We start from the raw sequence: 25,998 nt of genomic DNA on the forward strand, positions 1-25,998 counted from the left end.
TATCTACGACTATTTTACAACAAAACGTTTGTGAGACACACTGAACTAAGTGAACGTTAGCCAAAGCAGTCGAAATTCCAGCACCGTCACTAATGGCGAGAAGGAACTAAGGGTGGGGGGAGCCGGAGGCGCCCCTTATACCACGCCATGCGGGCGCCACTCCAGAAGGTGCCAGAGCCAGTCCCCTATGGATACTGCTAAAAGAAAAACTTCTGTCACTGGTGCATGTGGCGAGCACACACACCTAATATAGACTGGACATGAGCAAGCACTGGAAGAACTACCAGATTAGTCATCCTTAAACTAATGGCCAAGTTAGCAATGCTTCTTTAATGGAATTCGTTGGAAGTAAGAGACTTTACTATTGGATTCTTATTATGAACCCCCCAAACATGGTTATTTGAGTGGGGTGGAAACTATGGTCATCTTAAATGCTCCCCATGTCTCAACTTCTTTTTGAGAATATCTGGGACATAATTTTGGTAAAGTACCAGACATATATTGTTTCTGCACTGACCACTTGAAAAAACATTTCAAAGGAAAACTATGATCACGCTGACTCACCGCGATGCCATTTAGTTATTCCACCTATGCAAATCATACTGACGAGGCCTCAGATATGAGTCATGACAAGGAGTATTTAGAAAAGCACCACATCTCAATGCATTGGAAATAGTTTACCCAAGGAGGCACTTCCAACAGAAGTCTTGAAAACATATTATATTTTGAATGACCTAAGCAAAAATCAAGTGCTCCTAGACTAAAAAAAAATTTAGATTTATTGGACTGCCATGATTCACTAATAGATGGTCTGTTGCAATAATTATATTAGCCATTTTTTTAGAATAGCAAGATAGACAAGCACAGCCATCTTTGACCCAGCTGGGTCAGACTTTTCAGTAATTGACTAATCTCTGGTCTGGTACAGAATAAATGCAGTGCTTACAGTAGTCTGAAAAAATGAGGGTGAAGTCTATTATCATTTCCTATAGAAATGAAAGCAACGTCACATATGCATGTCTCCTTCAGCCCTGCCCCAATCAATTCTGCCCCATATCTGTTCTGTCCCCCCATCCTCCATCAACCAGAAGTAGACTATTGATCAGGAAATGAAGCACAGATACACTACATAATTTGTCCAGAGTTATACAGGGAAACCTGTGATGCAGCAAGGACTTGAATCCAGGTCTCCAAAGTTCCAGTCTATCCACTTCCCCCTAATAAAAGTTCCTATTCTAAGTTAAAAGCTTGGATATGTCCTGGGGATACACTACGCGGCCCTTGAACTTAAAACAGAACTCTTTAGAACGTGTAACCAGAGCTGTATGTCCCTTTCCTTGTCTCTTAAAAAAAAAAAAAAAAAAAAAAGCCTTCATGAACTGGTCTTTGAATCATTTTTACACAGCAGGCAGTGGTAGTGCTGCTGGTATTGAAGTTCTAGATACCAGATAGTATCTGGTATATTACTTCATTTTTTGAAGTTGAAGCCAGCAATAACCTTATCCTATTCTTTTGATTAATGGAATCAAGGTCGCAATGGCCTCAAAAGCAGGGCATGCTCCTTTAAGGAGAAAGTAGATTGCTTACTGACTTGTGACAAAACAAGAAAAAGGCACTCAAATCAAAATCAGCATTGCACCCATGCAACTAAAAACCTGTTCCTTAACCCGTCTAGTTACATCTTTATATCTTTCCTGGGTTTCAAGATTGATGAAGGGAGATGACAGAGCCTTCGATACAGACCCAAAGAGGAATAACTACTGTGATACAGCATGGCCAGAGGGCAGCAGGAGAGCATTAGAAGGGAGCCTTATTCCCTGTAGAGGGAAGAAAGCTTGCTATAGATTAATTAAAGCACCTAAAGCCAATTAAAGCACCTGAAGCCAGTCACCTGATAAAACCCCCCTGCTTCAATTAGACAAGGGAAGGAGTTGAAGCAGAGTGGATTGGTGTTAGAGCAGAGAGCAGTTTGGAGGAAAGTAGAGGAGAGTTTGGAGAAGTGCTGGGGTGCACTAAGAAGACCAAGACCCTAGGTAAAGGTACACTTGGTTTGTGCAGAGGGAGAGCAGGAAACCCCACAAGCTGAAGGGCAGGAGAGGGAAATAGCCCAGAGAAAGGAACCGTTAGTTCAAGCAGTTTACCGCTATCCCTAGCGCCCCTGGGCTGGGACCCAGAGTAGAAGGCGGGCCCGGGTCCCTCCCTCTCCACTCCCCTCCTCTAGGACACTAGTTGGGAAATTAATACCCCAGTTGAAGGGTGACAAACACCCTGAACCCTCCCCAAGAAGAGAAAGCGCGAGACCCATCAAAGTAGTGCCGTCAATTTGCCGCACTACCAACTTCTCTCATTAGGTGGAGATTCAGCTGCCACAAGATTCAGAAAGGTTTCAGAGTAGCAGCCGTGTTAGTCTGTATTCGCAAAAAGAAAAGGAGTACTTGTGGCACCTTAGAGACTAACAAGTTTATAAGAGCATAAGCTTTCGTGAGCTACAGCTCACTTCATCGGATGCATTTGGTGGAAAAAACAGAGGAGAGATTTATATACACACACACAGAGAACATGAAACAATGGGTTTATCATACACACTGTAAGGAGAGTGATCACTTAAGATAAGCCATCACCAGCAGCAGTGGGGGGAAAGGAGGAAAACCTTTCATGGTGACAAGCAAGGTAGGCTAATTCCAGCAGTTAACAAGAATATCAGAGGAACAGTGGAGGGTGGGGTGGGAGGGAGAAATACCATGGGGAAATAGTTTTACTTTGTGTAATGACTCATCCATTCCCAGTCTCTATTCAAGCCTAAGTTAATTGTATCCAGTTTGCAAATTAATTCCAATTCAGCAGTCTCTCGTTGGAGTCTGTTTTTGAAGCTTTTTTGTTGAAGGATAGCCACTCTTAGGTCTGTGATCGAGTGACCAGAGAGATTGAAGTGTTCTCCAACTGGTTTTTGAACGTTATAATTCTTGACGTCTGATTTGTGTCCATTCATTCTTTTACGTAGAGACTGTCCAGTTTGGCCAATGTACATGGCAGAGGGGCATTGCTGGCACATGATGGCATATATCACATTGGTAGATGCGCAGGTGAACGAGCCTCTGATAGCGTGGCTGATGTGATTAGGCCCTATGATGGTATCCCCTGAATAGATATGGGGACAGAGTTGGCAACGGGCTTTGTTGCAAGGATAGGTTCCTGGGTTAGTGGTTCTGTTGTGTGGTGTGTGGTTGCTGGTGAGTATTTGCTTCAGAATGGGGGGGCTGTCTGTAAGCAAGGACTGGTCTGTCTCCCAAGATCTGTGAGAGTGATGGGTCGCCCTTCAGGATAGGTAGTAGATCCTTGATGATGCGTTGGAGAGGTTTTAGTTGGGGGCTGAAGGTGATGGCTAGTGGCGTTCTGTTGTTTTCTTTGTTGGGCCTGTCCTGTAGTAGGTGACTTCTGGGTACTCTTCTGGCTCTGTCAATCTGTTTCTTCACTTCAGCAGGTGGGTATTGTAGTTGTAGGAATGCATGATAGAGATCTTGTAGGTGTTTGTCTCTGTCTGAGGGGTTGGAGCAAATGCGGTTATATCGTAGCGCTTGGCTATAGACAATGGATCGAGTGGTATGATCTGGATGAAAGCTAGAGGCATGTAGGTAGGAATAGCGATCAGTAGGTTTTCGATATAGGGTGGTGTTTATGTGACCATCGCTTATTAGCACCGTAGTGTCCAGGAAGTGGATCTCTTGTGTGGACTGGTCCAGGCTGAGGTTGATGGTGGGATGGAAATTGTTGAAATCATGGTGGAATAACCAGAAAGGGACAGTGTACTGCATGACTAATCGAAAACATCAGACGACATTTGGGGAATAGAGACAAGGCAACAATGCAGATGTTACAACGTAAGTATTTGCAACTTGAGGTAGTCCAAGATAATGCATCCAGCATGTCTAACCAACTATTTTAAATATGTATACTTACATTTTCACCTATTTTTAGTTACAGTTACTGCAACTGGCTTTATGCTGCTTGCCAGTGTTATCTGCTACATGTTATGTTGACATACCAAGATACAGCTAAAAGCTCACCAAGCCTAAAAAGTAATTTTTCCCACAGAGTCCTCAGGAGACTTCTCCCTGTCAGGGATGGCTAAAGTACACAAACAACCCAGAAACACACTGTTCCCTGTAAAATGTATTAAAAATGTGGTTGTAAGAGCACTTTTTCCACCAAGAATAATAAACCAAACAGAATGACTTCTGCAATTATCAAGAAGCCAGGGCACTTGCACTGCAAAACTAGAGTTTTCAGGGGAAAAGGAAAGATTTTTAGATACTTCGCATTATATTTTTAACACCCCAATTTCATAAAATGATTCCTTGGGAGTTCAAAACAGAATTCCTGTTTCTTTCCTCCACAACTAAGACCTGAAGCTCAGAGCGAAGGGTGGGGCTGATGGCTGCAGCAACCCAACAGAACCCTGTATTCCCTGCTTTGTGCTGTTGCCTGCTGTCTTCTGTGCTGCAAGATCAGAAATTCTTGGTGGCAACCCGATGCAGTGAAGTCTCTATGTAGTTCTCGCCCACCCAGGAATCCCCCTATAACTACAGGTAGTGCAGTACATCAGCCACATTATGCAGCTATGACATTACTGACAGGGCTTAACCCCAATTGTACCCAATGGCCAGCCACGCCAGTATAACCAATATTTGCTGCAGTGTTGATGTTGAAAATTGGGTTTGGGGGTTTTCCAGGATATATCCCCTATGAAAACTGTCAGTTGGTAAAGCAATTGTTTAAGAAAAATAAAATGCATCTCAAGGACAAGCTGTGCGTAAGAGCCAGATTCTGCTTCACACCATGGCTTGTAGGTGCATTGCCCAGTAAGTGCTCAGAGAGAAAAGACTCGATCTTTTTTGAGAACAGCATCTTACTGGACTAAGCAGCAAAGAGTCCTGTGGCACCTTTTCCACTTCATGCATCCGACGAAGTGGGTATTCACCCATGAAAGCTTATGCCAATACGTCTGTAAGTCTATAAGGTGCCACAGGACTCTCTGCTACTTTTACAGATCCAGACTAACTCAGCTACCCCTCTGATACGTTACTGGACTAATACGACCTGTTTCAGATTATTGGAGAATGGCTCCATAGGCTCCAGTCATGCAACATCCACTGGGTACATTTGCTTTGGGACTGGGGAAGAAATCCATAAAATTTTGCTAAATATGTTATACACATACCTAAGTTAAAAAAAAGTCACTTAAAGCCTTACAAAAGTCTTTCCAAATACTTAGTATTACTGAGATATGAGAGTGATTTCCTGTACCACAGACTCCCAAAAGGGAAATTATACAAATTTTAATGGTGACTATTGTATGCAGTGCAAGTAAAAAAAATAAATAAATAAAATCAATTAGTTTTGGGGACTAAATTCCAGACCACATCAATTCCAGTCTAATAGGTGAAATTTTCTAAGCAACGTATGCCATTTAGCCAAACATCTCCCATTGGTTTTTAAATGCACAGTAAGTAGCTATATCCTCTATACAAGCTTGAAAGAGCTCAGCCATTACCACTATACTTCAGTTCATGGAGCATTTCCAAAGTGGAGGCATCAACCTACATACTTCCGGGGAAGTCTATACTCTTCTACACAATTTAAGTCAATTTTGAGAACAATTCATTTCTTCCCTGCTAAAGCAGCTGAATAGCATCAAAGTGGAGTTATTTTTAATAACAATTTGATAAAAAAAGGCTCAATTCTTATGCTGGTGGGGGAGTATCAAGACTGTATAAATGTATAATTTAAACTAAGTGATTTAATGACTCACTTTATGTCACAAGGATATTGCATTTCTTTATGACCAATAAAACTACAGACTTACCCAAAAAAATGGCAGTAGGTGTTTCAGTCCACTGAACACAAAATGAAACATATGACAATAAAGGTAATATCTGAACCTACAGAAGTCCAATATACTTTTCCAGAAGATTCTGGTCTAGCATCTCAGCTTGCACTTTTAAATAATCAAACAATTTGAATCTAGCGAGAGCTGTAATATAGGAATTATGATCTCTCACTACAAATTTACAGCACACACATTTCTGGAATGGAAGCCAGTGACACACTCCATACTAAAAGCATAGGGAGCACAGGATCAAGTCTTGGCTCAGTTATGTTAATGCAACCCCACTGAGGCTGCACCAGTGTAAGAATAGAATTTGGAACAAAGCTTTATTTTTACAAAGCAGATGCGTATCCACTTCATCATTTAAAAATATGGTCACATCCAATTGAAAATAAATCCGTCTGCTCACAGGTTCACTTTTCAGCATTACTTTTTATCTATGGATTCTGAAACTCAGTTCATTGTATGCAGTAGCTCTACTAATCAAGATTATCCAACTGCATATTTTGACTCTACACCTGAAGTGTCAAAATAAGTGGGTCTCATTTCTGAAGTGCTGCATTTATTTTAGCTTTCCTGTATTGTATCACTATCTGCCATATTCAGAACACATGGAGATCTATGATTTTTGTTGTCTAGGCACCCATGAAGACATCCACTAACAGTTACGGTGTCATGGGAGGTAAGAGAAGTTGGGGGATCAGGTGAGGCAGGTTTGGAAGTAGGGGTGGGACAGGTGGAGTAGGAGTGGGACAGTGGGAATGGGAATGAGAGGTGGGTGGCAGGGGGAATGGAGGAGAAATGGGGCAAGGGCACATGTTAGCCCCATATTCTCCTCTCCTGTGTATGCCCAGATTTGAGGGGCTCTGGACCCACTAGGAGCCTCTCTCTTTGCCTTCCTTATATGAGCTGGGATATGGAGGACCTTGTCCCTCTATAGTTGTCGGAGCCCCCTCACTGCACACAATGTGTATGCTAGGCTCTGGGGAGCCCGTGACCATCTATACGGTTGGCAGAGTAAAGATGCGTGTTGATGGGTTGTATTGGGGCACTGCTGAACGAGGGCAAGTTAAAGTTGCCTGGGCAACCTTAACTGTGCATTTCTAGTTTTCAGAAGTTTGAGTTCTGCTCAAATAATCATTCTGCAAGGCAATGATATGCCACCAACCAACCTTACCTCTGTGTTAACATACTGTGACAAAGTTCGTCCTCTGCCTTGATGGGTCCTGTGCTTATTGGAGGATTTGCTCGCCTCAGAGATTCACGGCAGCCCTCAGTTTAGTCACTTTTGCTAGTGGCTCAAACCTGCCGTTCACTTAGCTAACCTCATCACTGGCCAGCATGGGGAAAAAGAAGAAGAAGAATCCCCGCAATCTCTGCTGGTCCACCTAGTGGGTCAGTGGACAGGCCAGGGACCTTCCCCTCTGGTGGGACCTACAGTCCAGGTCAACTCCTCCTGTATCCAATAGGGAGTTGGGGGTTTGGGGGGAAACCCGAGCCCACCCTGTACTCTGAGTTCCAGCCCAGGGCCCTGTGGATCACAGCTGTCTACAGTGTTTCGTGTAACACTTGTGTGACAGCTACAACTCCCTGGACTACTTCCCCATGGCCTCCTCCCAACACCTTCTGTATCCTCACCACAGGACCTTCCTCCTAATGCCAGATAGCGTTTGTATTCCTCAGTCCTCCAGCAGCATGCCCTTTCACTCTCAACTCCTTGCACACCCCTCACTGACTGAAGTGAGGTCCTTTTTAAACCAGGTGCCCTGATTAGCCTGCCTGCCATAACTGATTCTAGAAAGTTCTTAATTGGCTCCAGGTGTCCTAATTAGCCTGTCTGCCTTAATTGGTTCCAGCAAGTTCCTGATTGTTCTGGAACTGTCCCCATTTCCTTACCCAGGGAAAAGGGACCTGCTTAACCTGGGGCTAATATATCTGCCTTCTATCACTGTCCTGTAGCCATCTGGCCCGACCCTGTCACAATACCTTTTTGCTGTTGGATAAAGATTTTATGTTTACCCTACACAGAGTTGAGCATACTGCATTCAATACTGAATTTGTAAAGGCATATATTTTAGACCTATTAAAAACATGACCACTACAGACTTGCCAAGTAGAAGTAGACTCAAGATAGAAGACTTTTTGGGAAAAGGATAAATAGGATCTCTCTCAGAGGGAAAACAGTGGTCCCTAAAATGATTGCTATAGGAGGATTCTAATAGCTATGTCTACACAAGCCTTTGTTCAGGAGATGTGAATGTGAATGGTAAGGAACCACCTAGATTCATTCTTGCAAGGGAGAAAAAGAAGACAACACATTTGGGGATGGTTTAGGGGTGTAACTTACATAACTGAAGTGTACTACACCATTTTAATTCTTTAGTGAGAATATAGCTTCAAATGCAACCAGCTCCCACTTTAGCCAAACTTATAATTATTTCATTCATACTTCCATCCGCCTTCTGCTCTATCTCTGCAACGCTCTAGTCTCTACCCAAATTACCACTACAATACATAACACACTGCACCAGGTGTGCTTCCCCACACTCATCATGTAGGAATTAACGTAGGTCAGATGGGCCAACTAACCTATTAGGCTGCAGGCTGGGGGATATTTAAAATGAGAGGAGATCCCTAATTAACGGAAGCTCACCAGTGGAGACACAGGAAGGGCTTCTATAAAACCAGGGAGCTGGGAGCAGAAAGGGATCTGCAGGGAGAAGAGCTGCCATCACTCCCCTTAGAATAAGGGAGAGAAAGGGGCTTTGGACCCAAGAGGAAGGGTTCGTCTAGCAGACTCAGGAGAAAGGGCTTTAGATAAGGTGGAGGATGCTAGCCTGGGATAAGTAAGGTCGGAAATAATCCTGGCGAAAGGCAAGAAGGATTGGGGTAGTACAAAAACTTTGGCTACCAGACTTTGACTGGCTCCTGGACTGGAACCCAGAGTAGAGGGCAGGCCTGGGTTCCCCTACCAGCCACTGAATGAGTGGCAGAAGCTGTAGAGTGACCTTGAAGTCTGTCTGGGACCGTTCTGGGTTAGGGAGTGACTAACCCAGGGCAGTGGACTTAAAGCCTGCCCAGTTGCTGTGGAGGACTTCAATAGGACTCCGGAGGAGAACTATTGTGATTCAGCCAGAGGACTAAGCCAGGAAGGTGAGGCACTGCAGCTCCGAGGCGCAATAGAGGGGCCACAGAGCGAGACGATGGGCAGAGGAACTGCAAGAAGAGGATGTCAGGCTGAAAGGGCCAGAGCAGTCAGCAGGCAACGACCCTAGCGGTAAATAGTGAAACCCATCTCTCTCTCTCTCTCTCTCTCTCACACACACACACACACACACACACACACAAACTTCTGTAGTAGTTCCCACGTCACTGTATTAACTTTAGGAACAACGTAACACACCTAAGGAAGTACTTGCATGTTCATGGAGACCACAATAATAATATCTTTGGTGATTCAGACTCAATTTATAATCCTGACCCAGAACATGCATTCCTTGTCTACAAGGTGTTCAGGGAGCTCTAAGATGTTTGTATTGTGTTGTTGTAGCCATGTTTCCCAGGATATTAGAGAGACACAAGGTGGGGGAAATAATATTTTCTTGGACTAATTTCTTGGTTGGTGAAAGAGACAAGCTTGTGAGCTACACAGAGCTCTTCTTCTGTTGTGGCAGGCAAAATAGTAATATACACAACAATGTATTCAACCATGGCTCCCAGTAGGTAACAAAACAGCAGCTGACTAAATATGCATTCACAAAAGTGTTCTCATTAGTCTCTAATAGGAAAAGATCACTCAAAAACACAATGCAAATTTGAATAGTTGCCAAAAAAATGTTTTCCTATTTGAAAGCAGTACCAGCTGTTTAAGATGTATCATGAATGCAGCTGCTGATCACTGCATGCAATACCTAGAATGCCAATAGATTTTCACATGCTGCTGCAGCAAGCTTAATCAAGTTCAATGTATGCTCCCTTTCACATAACCATGTTAGCAGCTGCATGGGGGATTATATTCTTTAACCATTTAATACACGCTCAAACAGGAATTTAGAGACTAAATGCAAGGTATTGTCATGATTTTAATTCTCAGGATTCTCCATTCCCAGCCATGAAACAGTATGTGCATTCTAATTACTAGGAATATTTAGGTTTCAGAGGAGCAACCGTGTTAGTCTGTGTCCGCAAAAAGAACAGGAGTACTTGTGGCACCTTAGAGACTAACAAATTTATTTTATGCTCAAATAAATTTGTTAATCTCTAAAGTACCATAAGTACTCCTGTTCTTTTTTTAGGAATATTTAGCTTCTCTAAAGAAATCCTTTTTTGAAAAATGGGATAGTAGGAAATTGTTAGCTAGGATTAAGATATATGAGGATGGGATGAGGAAGGTGGGGCTGTGGATTCATTACCTGGGGAAAAATTCAGACTGGGAAACTTTATGGGGTGAAGGAGCACTTGTGGATGCTGGAGTGTTCAGTAATCGGCAACGGTTAGGGTACCGACGGAAGTAGGAAACTTCAGCAGCTGGGTGACTGGGTAGATCAGTCACTGGGTGCACAGTTGAGTCAACTCTTCAGTGCAGTTTATGGAGAATGAATTACTTGTGTTGGGTGTTACAGTTCTTCTGAATTTTAAATAAATACAACCCCCCCACACATCATTCAAGATACAAGTACTTCCATTATAGTGGCAAATGCAGAGAAGAGAACACTTGTCCCTTGTGCAGATTTAAATAACTTCACAGGATGTGTCAACAGCTCCCCTCTTTAGTACACAGCAACAATAAAAGGCCTCCTACAAAAAAAAAATCAACACACCACAAACACTTGGGATTAGTAACTTTATAAGACATTAATTAAGGGTGTTATACTAATCAACTTCTATCACATATAACATACAACTTTTAATTGTCAAATGCAAGAACTACACCTGGTAAACAAAACTTAGACTCTGGATTTATTTCACAAAGACTGAGCATCTTTGCAAGTGATCGTGCCCATGAAATGGAGACTCCATCAGTACAATACAAAACTGCAGTATTTAGAGCAGTGGTTCTCAACCTCTTCAATACTTGGACTGCCCCAAAATCTCCTCTATCTCATCCATGTCCTCCTCCCATTTAACATTATGAGAAGAGCAGGGTGGTTAAAACCAACATGAGTTTGCAGTCCCGAAATCGATCCCTCGTGTCATATTCTGACCCAGAATGTATTCCGCCTCTGGAGAGAAGCATGCAGAGCAAAACCATGCTGGTGGGGGAGGCACTCTGCAAAGGCAGCATCACAAGGAAAAAACACTGCCTCTTCTGAGCTCAAATACTCAATTCAGAATTTGGCCATGAACAAGCCAACACACTTTGGCATGCAAGAGGAGCTCTTGAAGATGAAAGGAAAAGTCAAGACTTGCCTATGCAAGCTGGACTAAAGAACTCGTAGGGGAGACAGCTAGGTGAGAAAAGTGCCCGGTGGAAGCATGTGACTACAAAATCCAGGCAGAGGAAAAGACCAGCTAGTGAAGGAGAAAGAGCTCAGGAACAGGTGTGCTAAGTTGGAAAATGAAAAAGGGGCACACCAGACTGTAACTGAAGGAGGGAGGGCAAGGAAGAAGAGAAGAGCAGCTAGTCCTGTAAGAAAAAGGGAAGAGCCAATGGAGATACCCAGAGTTCAGAGCCCAGGAGGAAACAGGGTGACTTGCAGAAGATTGCAAGAGATAATAAAGGACAAGAGGACTTGCAGCTAGAAAGAACAGGAGAAAAACCAGAGATATCGCAAGTCAGATGGTTGTGGTCCCCGTGAAGTCTGTTTGGGAGGGGGGTTTCACTAAACACAGGTTGAAAACCAGATTCAACAGCACTGCAGAAATCACAATGGATGTTAAATAGGGACTGCTACCATTATGGTAAAGAGAGAATTACACACACTTGTTTTGTTGTGCTACAGTTCAATTAGATAATTAGTTTAGTGCATTGACACTTCCTGCCTGCTGAAAGGAGGTAAAATCTATCACTTCATTGAATGCGCTCACAGGGAGACTCCAGCAGCAACAGTCCTGAGAAGCTTCAGCAAACATTAACCCACCCTTCTCTTATGTTGTTGCCTGGGTCCATTACATACTTGCATTTCTTTTCCTTATCAAAGCTTATTTCCATGCGTCACAGATCCACAGGGTCTGTTCTATGCTCCAGTCCCTTCAGAGTGACCCCTATAGTGTGCTGGGCCCAAGGGACCTACACAGGGGCAGGAGGTAAGCCCAGGCTCAGACTCAAGATCAAACCCCTCTGTCTATAGAAAAGTTCGGTGTAACGTAGGCCAGGGCCCTGTCTCCAGGGATCCCTCAGGAGTGGAGGGTTCGAGCTTGAATCCCGTGGATGCTTGGACCCAAACGCCATTGTTTTGCAGTGTGGACACAACTTGGGCCCCAGTCCCCCAACACTTGGGCTCTGAGAGTCTGCCAACACTGTTTCTCAGTGCCATGGGACATCATCCTTTGTCCTTTCTAGCCCAAGAATGGCCAATCAACTTGCAGGAAATGGAAGAAACCTCCTAGATTACGTAGAGCTGCTCGGCATTTAACCCTTCCATTCTGTCCTGGTCACTGGACTACAAGCAGAATGAACTTTCTCCTGCATTTGTAATGGCCACCAACATGAAGTCCTTGGCCAAGTTCTCTGTGAGTTAGTCAAAGGAGCACACCCTGATTTTAGTTAATTTCTGGTGAGAGGAGAGCAAACGGTTCAACCTGAGCAAGAGTTCCAGGAATGACCAGGCGTACCAACTAATAGCAAAGAAGCTGGCAGTGCCAGGGATTCACCGGACCAGTAACCAGTGCAGGGAGTGGATTAGGAGGCTCAGGATCAACTACCGGAAAGTCAGGGATGAGACCAGCACATCTGAGTACTCACCATCTTCCTGCCTGTTTTATGAGGAGTTTGACTGGGAGCTGGGTACTGCGCTGAGCACAGAGCCACCAGCACTTCATGACAGCCTGGTGAGCCAGGAGAGCGACCTTCTATCCCTGAAACCAGGATAGGAGTGGAGGAGAGCCAGCAAGTGCTGGAACAGACAGACAAAGTGACCTGTGCTCACACTGGTTCCCAAGGAGGCTTTGCCACCAAAGCAGCTGCAGCACTTTCTGGGTCTCTACTCAGAGGTAGCGGGGGCTGGAGCTGTCACCCCTTCCAACTGTGGATCAGGCCGTCAGTCCCCCCTGCTCAGGCTTTAGCCCCCGCAGAGATTAGTCTCCCTCCCACCGGTTATTTTTAGTAAAAGTCACAGACAGGTCACAGGTTTCTGTGAATTTTTGTTTATTGCCCATAACCTGTCTGTGAATTTTACTAAAAATAACAGGGACAAAATCTTAACTTTACTTGTGGACAAAAATTAATTACAATTGGTGATATTAACAAAAATCTCCCTCTGCCTTTTACTAATGCAATTAATAAAAGGAGTGCATGAACTGTTTTAATTTTCAGAGTATATTTATTTATAATTTATTATTAAATATTGTGCTAAATGCAATCCTAGGCATATGAAGATTGAAGAACTGTATTCATTTGACATTACACAACCTAAGCTGAGACTAGAATTCTTATATATAAATGAGATCACTTGACCCACTTTTTAAAGAGTTTTGCGTCCCTATCCACAGTAATCTGCAATGACATTTAGAAGTTCCTACAAAAACATTCCACCATATGAAAAATGCATTTTCTCTTATGCCATTTTACTTTATTTGCTTATACAAACTCTCATCATTTCCCAAAGATTTACCTTACAGCCACTGCTCAAGGCCAAAAGGAAGTCAAATTATGTTTTCTTATAACTTTTTATCCATCTTAAGTCTAGCTAATAACCACTATATTCTACTCATTCGTATTTTACTTTAAAAAATGCCAAGTAGATGTCCTCAGGGTTTCAAAATGAATTGACATCACACCTTAATGATGTAGGATATGCACTTGACTCAAAAAAGAGAAAATGAGATTAAAAAAGTTAAAACCAGGCAGCACAGAAAGAACAAACAAGCTGTTACAAATGATAAAGTGTCCACTGCTGGCAGAAATCTTGATTCATTCGGGTTCCCCACTTGTTATGAGATGTGTCACTTTCAGGGTCTTATTTCAAGTCCCCCAACTCATAGCAGCTGCTGCAACTATCAGTAGTGAGATGTTAACCAAGATTGGAAGTTGTATCTCTGGACTTAATACAGTGGGTACAACAGAGAGGCTAGGGCCCTGCAACCCAATACAACTCAACCTGACAAGACCTGCATACTATACAGATGTAAACACAAGGGCTTTAGTCTCCAAATTAGTGGCTTCTGTACCAATTCAGACACACTTTAAAGTATCTTTTAAAACAGGGGTTCTCAAACTTCATTGCACTGCGACCCACTTCCGACAATGAAAATTACAACATGACTCTAATGTCCTGTACTATTCTAGAGTCTGGAATCAGAGCCGATGTTAGGGGGCAGTAAGCCGGGCAATCGCCTGTGGCCCCATTCCACAGGGGGCTGAGTGAAGCTAAGTTGCTCATGTGTTGGCTTCAGCCCTGAGCAGCAGGGCTTGCGCTTCAGCTTCTGCCCCCGGCAGCAAGGAGTCTAATACCAGCCCTGGCGACACCGTTAAAAGAAACTTGGACCCACAGTTTGAGAACTGCTGTTTTAAAAAAATCTTTGCTATTTGCACCAGTTCTGGATTATTTGAGGTTTACAAAAAAATGTAGCAGGCCACTCGGGGGCCCTTCTAGTTAGTGCTCACTGATGTCATGGGAGAGGTTTTATTCTCAGGTCAAATTTCTTACTCCCTAGGTCAGTAGAGACTAGGAGGCCTGAGAGGGAAGTATGCTCATGACCTGATGACAAGTGTCGGATCCAGGAGGGGAAAACAACTGGACACCTCAGGCTTGGGTCAGTTATCCTCTCTCCCTGTCCGTGGGGTCAGTGTGGCTGCATGTCCCACTCCTGCCAGATGCTGCCACCTTGCTGTGTTATACGTGCTGCCTAGCGAATGTGCAGAGGAGTTCAGCCCCTCATGCTGCAGTGCACACGCCGCACAGCAGGGAGCAGCGGCTGGAAGAAGCAGTTCAGGCGTGCAAGTGCACACAGCTGTCCTGTTGACCCCATGGACCTAAAAATTAGGCCCACACAGACGTCTAGGATAGGGTACAGAACTGAGACTCAAGAGACGTGTTATGCCATGGATCCGCTGTGTGACCGTGTGTAAGACAATTCACCTCTCAGACTCAGTTTCCCCTTCCACCCTCTGCCTGATTTGTCTATTTAGCTAGCCCTATTCCCCACAGAGCTGACCATCTCTGTGCATTTGTACACTGTTTTTCACAGTGAGACCCTCATCTCTGTTGAGGGTGTCTAGGCACTACTGTATTAAATTAATAATGCCAAAAAAATCACACAACCATCTGCTGCATCCCAAAAATGTAAAAAATAGTAACTAATTAAAAGAGTAGAACTGTTGAATGGAAAAGACTCATGAAAATTCAGTTGTGCTGTTAACAGTGGTACAGAAGACAAGTCAGGGATATAGATGAGATTTTATAGTTGCCTCTCAAATGATCTGGAAAATATTATTTTACCAGTTGATTCATTTCCGCTGAATAGCAGGCATGTCAAGCTGTCCCAACAGGCTGGTGTATATTACCCTAAAGCAAACCAGGGCTTGTTTCAGAGTCATCTATCTTCAGGGAAATTCATTCGCCTCTCACCTGAACAGCTTCTTCCAAAGCTGATTTAGCAATTCAGAAAGCAACCATTCAACAGCCACCTCCTTACTTCCCTGTTTTGCTCTCCTGTCTCTTTCAGTGCAATAGTACAGGTCAGCAGATTTTTATACTTGCCTCCCACTTGAGTGTTTCATTCCAGGGAATAGAAAATAAACAGGCAAGATTAAGTTATCCATCTTGAAGTGACCACACCGCAAGTTCAATACTTGCAATACACGGTACTGCCTCTTACCCATTCAGCAAGCAAGCAAGGCTTTAAAACCATTAGTCATTAGGGGAAAAGCACTTAGTTGTACAAAGATCAGTATGAGTCAATGACCAATAAATAAATAAATAAATAAATGGAATATCCTACTTGAACTTTTGAGGGAGGTTGGATGTAGAAACAAAATATAAGGGAGCAACATCAGGATTCTGTGAAATGAAAGTGCCAGTTCTTAACTCCTTACTGATGCAAAACTCCACCTGAGTGTAATAGTGGCAGCTGAAAAAGGACTTCATGTTTGAGCACAGGATTTGCTTTTGAAGTAAATTCAGGGGAACTATACATAATAATTTCAGGCATAACAGCACAGGTACTGGTTCTGTAATGAAACTATCACCACACAGAATATCGTTTCCACTAGGAGGAGGACATTAATTGATTAAACAACCTTAGAAATGACAGATGTAATGGCTCAGATGTGGACCCAAATTAGTAAGATGTGATTGCATTTAAAGGCTTCATTTTAAAAAATAGGTCATATTTTAATGTGTTAATCTCTTAAGAACTCGTTTGTCCTTCGAATCGATGCTTTGTGATGTGGAATGGATAAATGAAGGGACATCTCCAGATTTAAGCCATTTAGGCATGTTGATTACGTCCCAAGAATGGTAATATTTTAAATTTAACCACCTAATCCCACTTCTTTTTCAGGTACTGCCTTACTCGTATCAGTACTAAGTGTGTTTGCTGTTCTGTTGTATGATTCCCAAAGTGATACTCTCTTGACTGGTAGCTAAATTCATAAGTTTTCAGGAACTTTATTTTAAAGATAGCCATTCCACTGCCAGACAGTCCAACCTGAAGGGACAAGATGACAAATCAGCTTTTGAGTTCAGCAAGGCTTGTTACTTCCAAAGACAGCCTTTCAGTCCTACAGCTGAATTATTTCTGAAACCACAAAGAACCTATGATGGTATACATAAACTATTATAATGACGCACGCACTGCCTCTCTTCATTCCTTGAATGGAGATGGGGGAGTTTCTTATGGTTAAGTCAAGAATACTCCTGCAACAGCGCCTGTTCTGTCTGATTGCTACTGTAGTTACCAATCCAGAGATGACAGAGAAAGGTGACTCGGTACTGGTGGGAAGACATGGAGCAGTTTGCTTGGCCATATTTGTAACAGCACTTCCAATGCTAACCCTGGTGACACTAATACTCAGAATAACTACGTTGCGTGATCCATTCGTAGAATTCTTATTTACTTTCAACCAAACCAGCTGAATGCTTCGCAGTTTCAGATTCCGCTTTCCTTGCAGACTGCCTGTGCAACCGAAGGGCTTTGAAATTTACCTTTCTACAACACGATGAGTTTTCAGTGATCGTGGTTTCACTCAATGGAAGAAATCGCTAATCTCCATCTATTACTTCAAATTGGACATGATGGTGATTTCTCTGCTATTACTAGCACATACTGTTATCCCATTGCACCTATAGGACCATTCAGGCTCATTTTTTGATTAAGTTTATTCTTTCAGTTTAGCAGCATCCATATATCTGGAAGCAAAAATAATTCAAAAAAGTTCCCTATTCAGACTAATATCTGCTGTGATCAGCCCTCTAACTGGAGCTTTAAAAAACATTTTATTTCACACACCAGACAAATCATTACACTCAAACTTAATCCTGAGAACTGCCAGTGAACCAAGTTTCTACCTGAAGTTATCATTTTATTCATATCTTATGCAGCATCACTCAAGTAAAGTGATAAATTACCATCCTTCCTAATGCAGTACCTGTACTTCCTGCTTCCACCCACAGGAAAAAAAAAAAAAAAGATTAACCTTATTCCATCTCTCTTCTGACAGTTCAGATGGCTGACTTAAATAAATGACTAGATGAATATGGCTTCAGCCATCAAATGTAACATTATTTACACAAATGCTTCAATATTGCATACATCCAATTTGGGGGGCAGGGGAGGAAGGTGAACAGTTTTTATAGCATGCTGGGAGAGCATCAAAAAGAAAAAGGTTGATAACCTCTACTCCACATCATAGAATACTCCTGAATATTGAAAAACAAGCTCAGGATGTGGAGCCTAAGTTTAAAATGCAACCGTTTTCCCTGTCCTCTTGGATGCATTTTTTCCTAAACTAGAAGAGCAAAACAGGAAATCAAAATGCTCCATGATTTTATTCTGAGTACCACTTACTCTACAGGTTTCAGAGTAGCAGCCGTGTTAGTCTGTATTCGCAAAAAGAAAAGGAGTACTTGTGGCACCTTAGAGACTAACAAATTTACAAATAAATTTTTTAGTCTCTAAAGTGCCACAAGTACTCCTTTTCTACTTACTCTACAGTTCACTTATACATACAGCCAGCAGCACTTGCTGTTACTGTCAGAAAAGAGAAATCTGTGTGTACTTTGAGTGATTCACTTATAAATCAGACAAACAAGAACAAACTACAAATATCTCCTGGAGGATTTTCTTATGGTTAAGACAAGAATACTCCTGTAACAGCACCTGTTCTCACTGATTGCTACAGTAGTTACCAATCCAGCTCAGCTAGTTGTATAGACAGACTTAGATTCATAGATACTAAGGTCAGAAGGGACCATTCTGATCATCTAGTCCGACCTCCTGCACAGCGCAGGCCACAGAATCTCACCCACCCACTCCTATGAAAAACCTCACCTATGTCTGAGCTATTGAAGTCCTTAAATCATGGTTCAAAGACTTCAAGGAGCAGAGAAGCCTCCCTCAAGTCAATCATGCCCCATGCTACAGAGGAAGGCGAAAAACCTCCAGGGCCTCTCCAATCTGCCCTGGAGGAAAATTCCTTCCCGACCCCAAATATGGCAATCAGCTAAACCCTGAGCATATGGGCAAGATTCACCAGTCAGATACTACAGAAAATCATGTTATCATGTTGACAAAATCATGTTATCCCATCATACCATCTCCCCCATAAACTTATCAAGTTTAAGCTTGAAGCCAGATAGGTCTTTTGCCCCCACTGCTTCTCTTGGAAGGCTATTCCAGAACTTCACTCCTCTGATGGTTAGAAACCTTAGTCTAATTTCCAGTCTAAACTTCCCGATTGCCAGTTTATATCCATTTGTTCTTGTGTCCACATTGGTACTGAGCTTAAATAATTTCTCCCCCTCTCTGGTATTTATCCCTCTGATATATTTATAGAGAGCAATCATACCTCCCCTCAGTCCTCTTTTGGTTAGGCTAACCAAGTCAAGCTCCTTGAGTCTCCTTTCATAAGACAGGTTTTCCATTCAACGGATCATCCTAATAGCCCTTCTCTGTACCTGTTCCAGTTTGAATTCATCCTTTTTAAACATCTAAATTAAGAGATGATTTAATCAACTTCTAAAATGAAAATGGACTAGATTTTTATCCATGTTATTTGATATTTTTAAGTTAAAGGATCCATAGACTAATGCAACCAGAAAATGGTCCTCAGCCATTTAAGAATTATTATAAGGCTATTTTCCAGCAGGCTTAGCACAGATAATAAGGATGTTCTAGAACAGTTAGTGTTAGCTTTACATTCATCTGAGTTACATACTCACATTTCTACCTTTTTTCAGAAGCCAGTGGAAATATCAGTTACCAACAATAAATTAAACAATGGCTGGAGGTGTACAGATGTTGACACAGCTGCTCCTACATTCACGAGAGACCTGAGTCTCAACTCAACATTTGAGTACCTCATCTGTAATTCCACTTTAGGGTACCTTTTCTGCTGTGGATAATAAGCACTAGCAACTTTAGTATCCCTATTCTGCTTGATTTAACAAGTAACTTGCATTCTTATTCTGCCAAACCTAGTCAGGCTGATCTGTTCTGTTCGGCAGTGTGCATCAGAAAGAGCAAGTGTTGTAAATAAAGGAAAGGGGTACAAATATGTAGCACTGAAAATAAGGCAACACAAACAACTGTGATTAGGTGAAATGCAGAAAGAAAGTCTGCTGGAAATACTGCAAAATCTTGCATTTTCAGCAGGCCTTTTCACAAAGACTTTCACTAGACTATGCTCCCTTTCCACAGGCAAAAGCACCAACCAACCAATCATCAAAGAAAATCAATATTAAATAAAGTTACGACAATTTTAAAAAGCACCTGCTTTTATCCCACCCTGGGAGAAGTCCCTTAGTCTTCATGACATCCACTAGAGACTTGGCTACTGCTATCAATTTTACAGAAAAGGTGCTCAGATACTACAGTGATGGACGGCAGGAAAAAACAAAGATGGTTAACAGACTAGACCAGTGGTTCTCAAACTTTTGTATTGGTGACCCCTTTCATACAGCAAACCTATGAGTGTGACCCCCGCTTATATATTAAAAACACTTTTTGAATATATATATTTAACACCATTATAAATGCTAGAGGCGAAGCAGGGTTTGGGGGTGGAGGCTGACAGCTCACGACCCCCCCATGTAATAACCTCATGACCCCTGTACTAGACTATGAGGAGCAATGGCTCCAAGCATGGCAGTGTTCGCTCAATTAAGGGACCTTTTAGAGAGAATTTTATGAGCTTGGAAGACTTCAGCTGGCCACATAACTTTGTGATATACCTTTAGACTCATGGGCTCCATAGCTACAGTCCTTCCTCTACCATGTACACATTTTTAATTGTGGACCAACACTTGTTTTTAGAAGGCTTCAAAAATTGTACAATTTATAAAAGGAATGTTTTATACCAAATGTGTACCAGGAACTTCACAAAACAAGCAGCCCAAGATCCTGCCCTGAGGAGCTTACAATCTAGAATTTAGGTATCATATATGTGGGAAGAAGCAAACAATTAATAGGTGCCAATGAAGGACATAGGAAGATCATGTGGTGGTGCTGTCTTCATTAAGTGATCCAAATTCTCATCTTATTCCTGAATACACAAGAATCCAAAGCACACATGATTAGCACGTAAACTGTGGATTCAAAGCAGGATGTCCACCCAGCCCTGTCACCTCCTGGCAAACATCTTCAAGTTGTTTCAACTCCCAAGTTGCCTGACCACTTCAGAGAATGACAAAGTGAACTGAAGTGACAAGTACAGCTGTAGTCATTTGTGTCCTTTACACGTAGGAACATGTCATTTTACACACATGGCTGCCATTAAAAAAACAGAAAGATTGTTCTGAGCAGGCCAAAGTGAGAGAGTCATGAGTGTACACAAGGCCTCAAAAGTCTCTGGATTCAAACAGCCTTTTCCACCAGATGAAGTTTGTCTGCTCATGATTTCCCTTATTCCTTTTGTCACTTTTCTTCCAACGTCTACTAATATGGACCCCACCTAGTCATCTTCCGACTTACAGTAACTCCTCACTTAACGCGTCCCGGTTAACGTTGTTATGTTGCTGATCAATTACGGAACATGCTCGTTTAAAGTTGCACAATGCTCCCTTATAACATTGTTTGGCAGCCACCTGCTTCGTCCACTGCTTGCAGGAAGAGCAGCCCGCTGGAGCTAGCTGGTGGGGGCTCGGAATCAGGGTGGGCTGGCAGCCCCCATCAGCTCCCCTAAGTTCCCTGTGCAGCAGCCGCCCAGCAGGCTATCAATTGCCAGGCAGTTCAGTTGTCCCTCACCCCACTGCCTTGCAGCTGCTCCCGCCCTCTGCCTTGGAGCTGCTCCCAGGAGCTTCCTGCTTGCTGTGCAGGGTGGGGGGGAAAGAGGGTTGCTAATATCAGGGTGTCCCCCTCCCCCTCGCTCCTGTACCTTATCTTCACAGAGCAGGGGTCGGGGGGGCGGGGGTAAGAGGGTTCAGGAGGGAGGGAGCTTGCTGGCAGCAGCTGCTGTCTCCACTTGCTGATCTACTTAAAAAGGCAGTGTACTTAGAGTGGAGTCAACATACTTAAAGGGGCAATGCGCATCTTTCTCTCTCACACTCACACTTTGTGAGTGTGTCTCTGTCTCTCTCACTCACACATGGTATATGTGTCTGGCTCACACACACGACTCCCTCCTCCCCTCTCCCCAGCACTTGGGAAAGTGGAGGGAGTCATGCGCTCCATTGGGATAGCGTGGGTTCATCTTCACGTTCTGTTTCCACAGGGAATGTTTGCAGCCACTGCCATGCTGTGTCTCCTCCCTCCATTTGTGCTGCCTTGTAGAGCATGAGGCTCCATTAACAACAATGTGTTAACCCTTGAGGGCTCAGCCTATTGCTAGTTAATCATTTGGTAGTAAGGCGTTCCCTGGGAAATATCCCACCCTCTGACTCCACCAACTCAACCAAGCTTCACAATCATCATCGCTGTGTACAGTATTAAATTGTTTGTTTAAAACTTATACTCTGTGTGTGTGTATGTATAGTCTTTTGTCTGGTGAAAAAAATTTCCCTGGAACCTAACCCCCCGCATTTACATTAATTCTTATGGGGAAATTGGATTCGCTTAACATCGTTTCGCTTAAAGTAGCATTTTTCAGGAACATAACTACATGTTAAGTGAGGAGTTACTGTGTTTGTTCCCATGTCAAGTTAAGATCTAGTCCTTCATCCCACTGCTTGGAGAAACTATTTGCTGGATGTTTATACCCCTATGCTCCTTTTGGAGACGGTTAAAAATAGCGAGGGACTTGTATGGCCAGTGTAGTCTTCACTAATTAGACTACTCTGGCTTCTATTCACTTAATGTTTATTTGAAGCCCTCAAAGCTCAGTACTTACTCTTACTCTTCAGTTTGATTTCTCTTTTATAACATATCCAGAACTTTGAGCAGTTCATACATTTTTCTAAAGAAAGTACTATGGTGATTAAAGCATCTGGGCAGAAGATAAACAGAAAAGATTCTTTAGATGTATTTAAGTAAGTTTTATATCACTAGAGCTCCCACTGAAGTTAAACCACCATTAGCCATTCAAATTTACAAGTAAAAGTAAAGAGAAATCTTACCTCAAAATTTAAGTTCATTTAATTAAAAAAAACCAAGGTTGGTGAAAGTGTTGCTTGACCATAGGGAATATTTCTAGTCACCAGATCTGTAACATCAGGAAATAAACAAATTACTTTCTTATTCACTATCCATTCAATTCTAGTCCTCAAGTGCCTCATTGCAGCACACTGGGAAGGAAGCAACTCAAGAAAGTACGAGTTTCCTTTTTCTCCATGAGAGTCAGAAATTTGCAGTGCTAATAAGAAGAGCTGCTCAGATACAATTTTAAGAGAATGAAATTAAATGTAGGTCTGTACATCACACATTCAGACTGACATTTAAAAGCTGGTGTTCAAAGAGACATGACCCAAGTGCAGCTCAGTACCTTGCTACAACTTATTAATATTGGTTTGAAACAATATTGTTTTTAATATTAATACAATATTAATATAATGGTTTGAAACATAAGACAAAGCCTTTAAAAAAGACTGAAAAAGTGAATCGAATGACTTCTGTTTCTAATTTTAACAAAAAAAACCACGGCAACATACAGATTTCAATCTCATCTGCACAGGACAAAAAACACGTCACTGAGCCTAAACATAAAAGTGAGTTATAAGTTTAAACTTAAACATCTTTTCTTTGAAGAGCCATGAGAAGAGCAATACCTTTTCTTTGAACACCAGCAAAAATTACAGCTTTGTGTTCTTTGCTGTGGCAACCTCTCCAAGCGTTATGAAAGACAAGCAGAAGCAAGCCTGAACTGTACTGCTACATACATCAAAGCCCTCAGACATTCAATGTGAGCAGATTGTATTTTTTAAAATATGTATATTTCTTGATTCTTTTCTTTAGTATCCATCCCAAGTTCTTGGCACTTTACAGCAACTGAAATATATACAAAGTCACGTTACTGCACTCTGTTCCATATTTTGACCATCTACGTTTCAGTTTGGTCTACATTTCTTTTTAGAAACTAGAAAGTTGTACTAGTAAAGCTAACTGCATCTATTTTATGGGGATTAAACTACTTTATATTGGTTAAGAAAGTGATCAGTACCAGTATAGCTCTTCCTGTATGGGAAGGGAAATAAACTATAATAGTGTAAGACAGCTTTATGCCTGCCTAACTGCACCCGCATTAAGGACTGTACCAGTATAAATTATAACTGTATCCGTAAAAAAAAAAAAAAAATCCCATTCCTAACCAACATAATTAGACCAGTGTAACTTTCAAGTGTAGATCAGGCCTATCGTAAAGCAATTAGAACATTCAACTAAACGGAGTCAAATAAAAGCAGCCATCCTGTGCCCTGTGGACTGCTCGTTTAAATTCAGTTTCTTTCTAAGGATAAAGTCATCTTTAACACACACAATTTTGTATACATAATACATTCCCTTAGGAGGCTTGCGTACAAAGAATTTAGTTGGACACAGAAATTGCATAGGTGTTATTATAAACATGTGTTCATTTTACAACACCCGAAAGCCCCAGTCAGTATAGGCCCCGATTGTGCTAGGTCCCTACTTTCAAGAGCTCACCATCTACTTTTTACAATTATATTTGTAGAAGTTATCTGATACTATTCAAGAGTAAAGGTGTTAGCTCACAATTGCACCAAACTGCATTCAAATGTCATGAGTCTTCTATGTTAGATACAACTGATCAGCTATCTGAGGTAACATTAAGTGTTACAATTTGTACCAATTTGAAAATTTCTAAAAGGTGTCAGTTATTTGACTTTAAATATTAGTGTCCAGTTACCTGCATCTCACTACACCAACACTGTATTTCATGTTCACTGATACCAGCATTTTAAATTCTTTGTTAAGAAGGGGCATAGTCTTGGGGCCCTGTTGGATCTCCAACTTCTTACATTATCGTGCAATAATCAAGAGTGTTTTCACCTTAAGTTGGCGACTTAGTTACTGTAAGCCTGGTCTTTGCCACATCTACATAGAAAACTACTTGCATGAAGAGTAAATTATATTTGGAGACCACTGAAACCTCAGCTACTGCACAAGGTGGCAGCCCCCCACTCGGTGTTGCTTCTTGCTAGTAGTATATGATACTTGATATCCATATCTACCAAACGTTTTCCTAGTTCAGTGTAAGATGCTGGTTTTGACCCAAGTGGTTTGGAAACTGGCCACCTTGGAGATTACCCCTCAATTTCTGTGATGCTCAAGCAAAGGCAACTCTGGCACTCTAAAAATCATGATGTAACTGGTGAGAACATGGTGGCGTAATGTTCAGTGAGAAGTTCCTGACTTAAACTTCCTCTGACAAAGCCAGCGTGTTGTCCTTCAGATCACTTTGATCTACTCAGATCGACTCAGACAAGCTTTATCCAGATATATGGTAACAAAGAACATTTACATTCTAGGAAACTGAGATTTAGTACACACTGTACAAGTTTTGTGTTTGGGTTTTGGGGGTTTTCTTTTGCTTTCACCAATGTTATATTTTAATTGCTTTCACCAATGTTATATTTTAACATTAATCTGAGTATTAGGCAGCTGTGGAAAGACCTTTGTGTGTTTATTTTTCAACAAGATTTGTTGCCACTATGATAGCATTTACTTTTCTCTTCTTCTCAAAGTGATCATTAGAGCTAACCAGAGTCTAAAAATGTATAATTATTGTTTGTTCATCCTATTGTCCTCATTTCCTGAAACGCAGCCAGAAAAGGAAACTGAACTGCCTAAAGCTTGCTCAGCAAATTATCTGCCCTGAATCCCTGACGGGTCTACAATGTGAATCTACATAAAGTCTAATCTCTTTTTATTGGAAAAAACATGAGTGCACACTACATAGACCCAGATTCACCTACAACGTATAACAGGACCTTCTGACTGACTTTTACACCGACACTTATTTTTAGCTAAACTGTAGTTTGATCACTGCAATATCTGATAGTACAAAATTATTCATCTGAGTATTGGTGATCTGAGTCCAATGAAAAAAGAAACACCCTCTGCAGTAAAAAGTTAAGTTGTCTGATATTCCTGGGTCAATACTCTTGCAGGAGTCTATATAAAACATACTGTACACTCGAGGTGGATGACTCATCTGTGGTTATAAAACCATTTCCCAACAATTTCACATCATGAGTCTCAAAAGCAAGATGGCTAACTGCAATAGTCTTAACGAAATTATGATTGCAGATTCTCTCTCTCACTTATACTTATACTTATATATGTTTTTGAATTTTGGAAGATTATTCTGCCAAACTATTTCCCTTGAGTTCATGGACATT

The 25,998-nt window shown here is 41.9% G+C and overlaps 1 protein-coding gene across 4 annotated transcripts in view; it reads right to left on the reverse strand.

The window, feature by feature from the left end:
- The window catches only part of TLN2 (talin 2), a 352,127-nt gene that overhangs the window by 194,378 nt on the left and 131,751 nt on the right, over positions 1 to 25,998 (reverse strand). For 2 of the 4 annotated variants that reach the window (XM_038419194.2, XM_038419195.2), the window contains exon 3: positions 22,759 to 22,844. The exons of the other annotated variants lie outside the window; for them this stretch is intronic. The gene's annotated coding sequence lies outside the window, so the exon portion shown is untranslated. The remainder of the gene's footprint in view (positions 1 to 22,758; positions 22,845 to 25,998) is intronic. 4 annotated transcript variants of the gene reach the window in all.

The sequence above is a fragment of the Dermochelys coriacea genome, chromosome 10 (genome assembly GCF_009764565.3).
Source record: "Dermochelys coriacea isolate rDerCor1 chromosome 10, rDerCor1.pri.v4, whole genome shotgun sequence".
Lineage (NCBI taxonomy): Eukaryota > Metazoa > Chordata > Testudines > Dermochelyidae > Dermochelys > Dermochelys coriacea.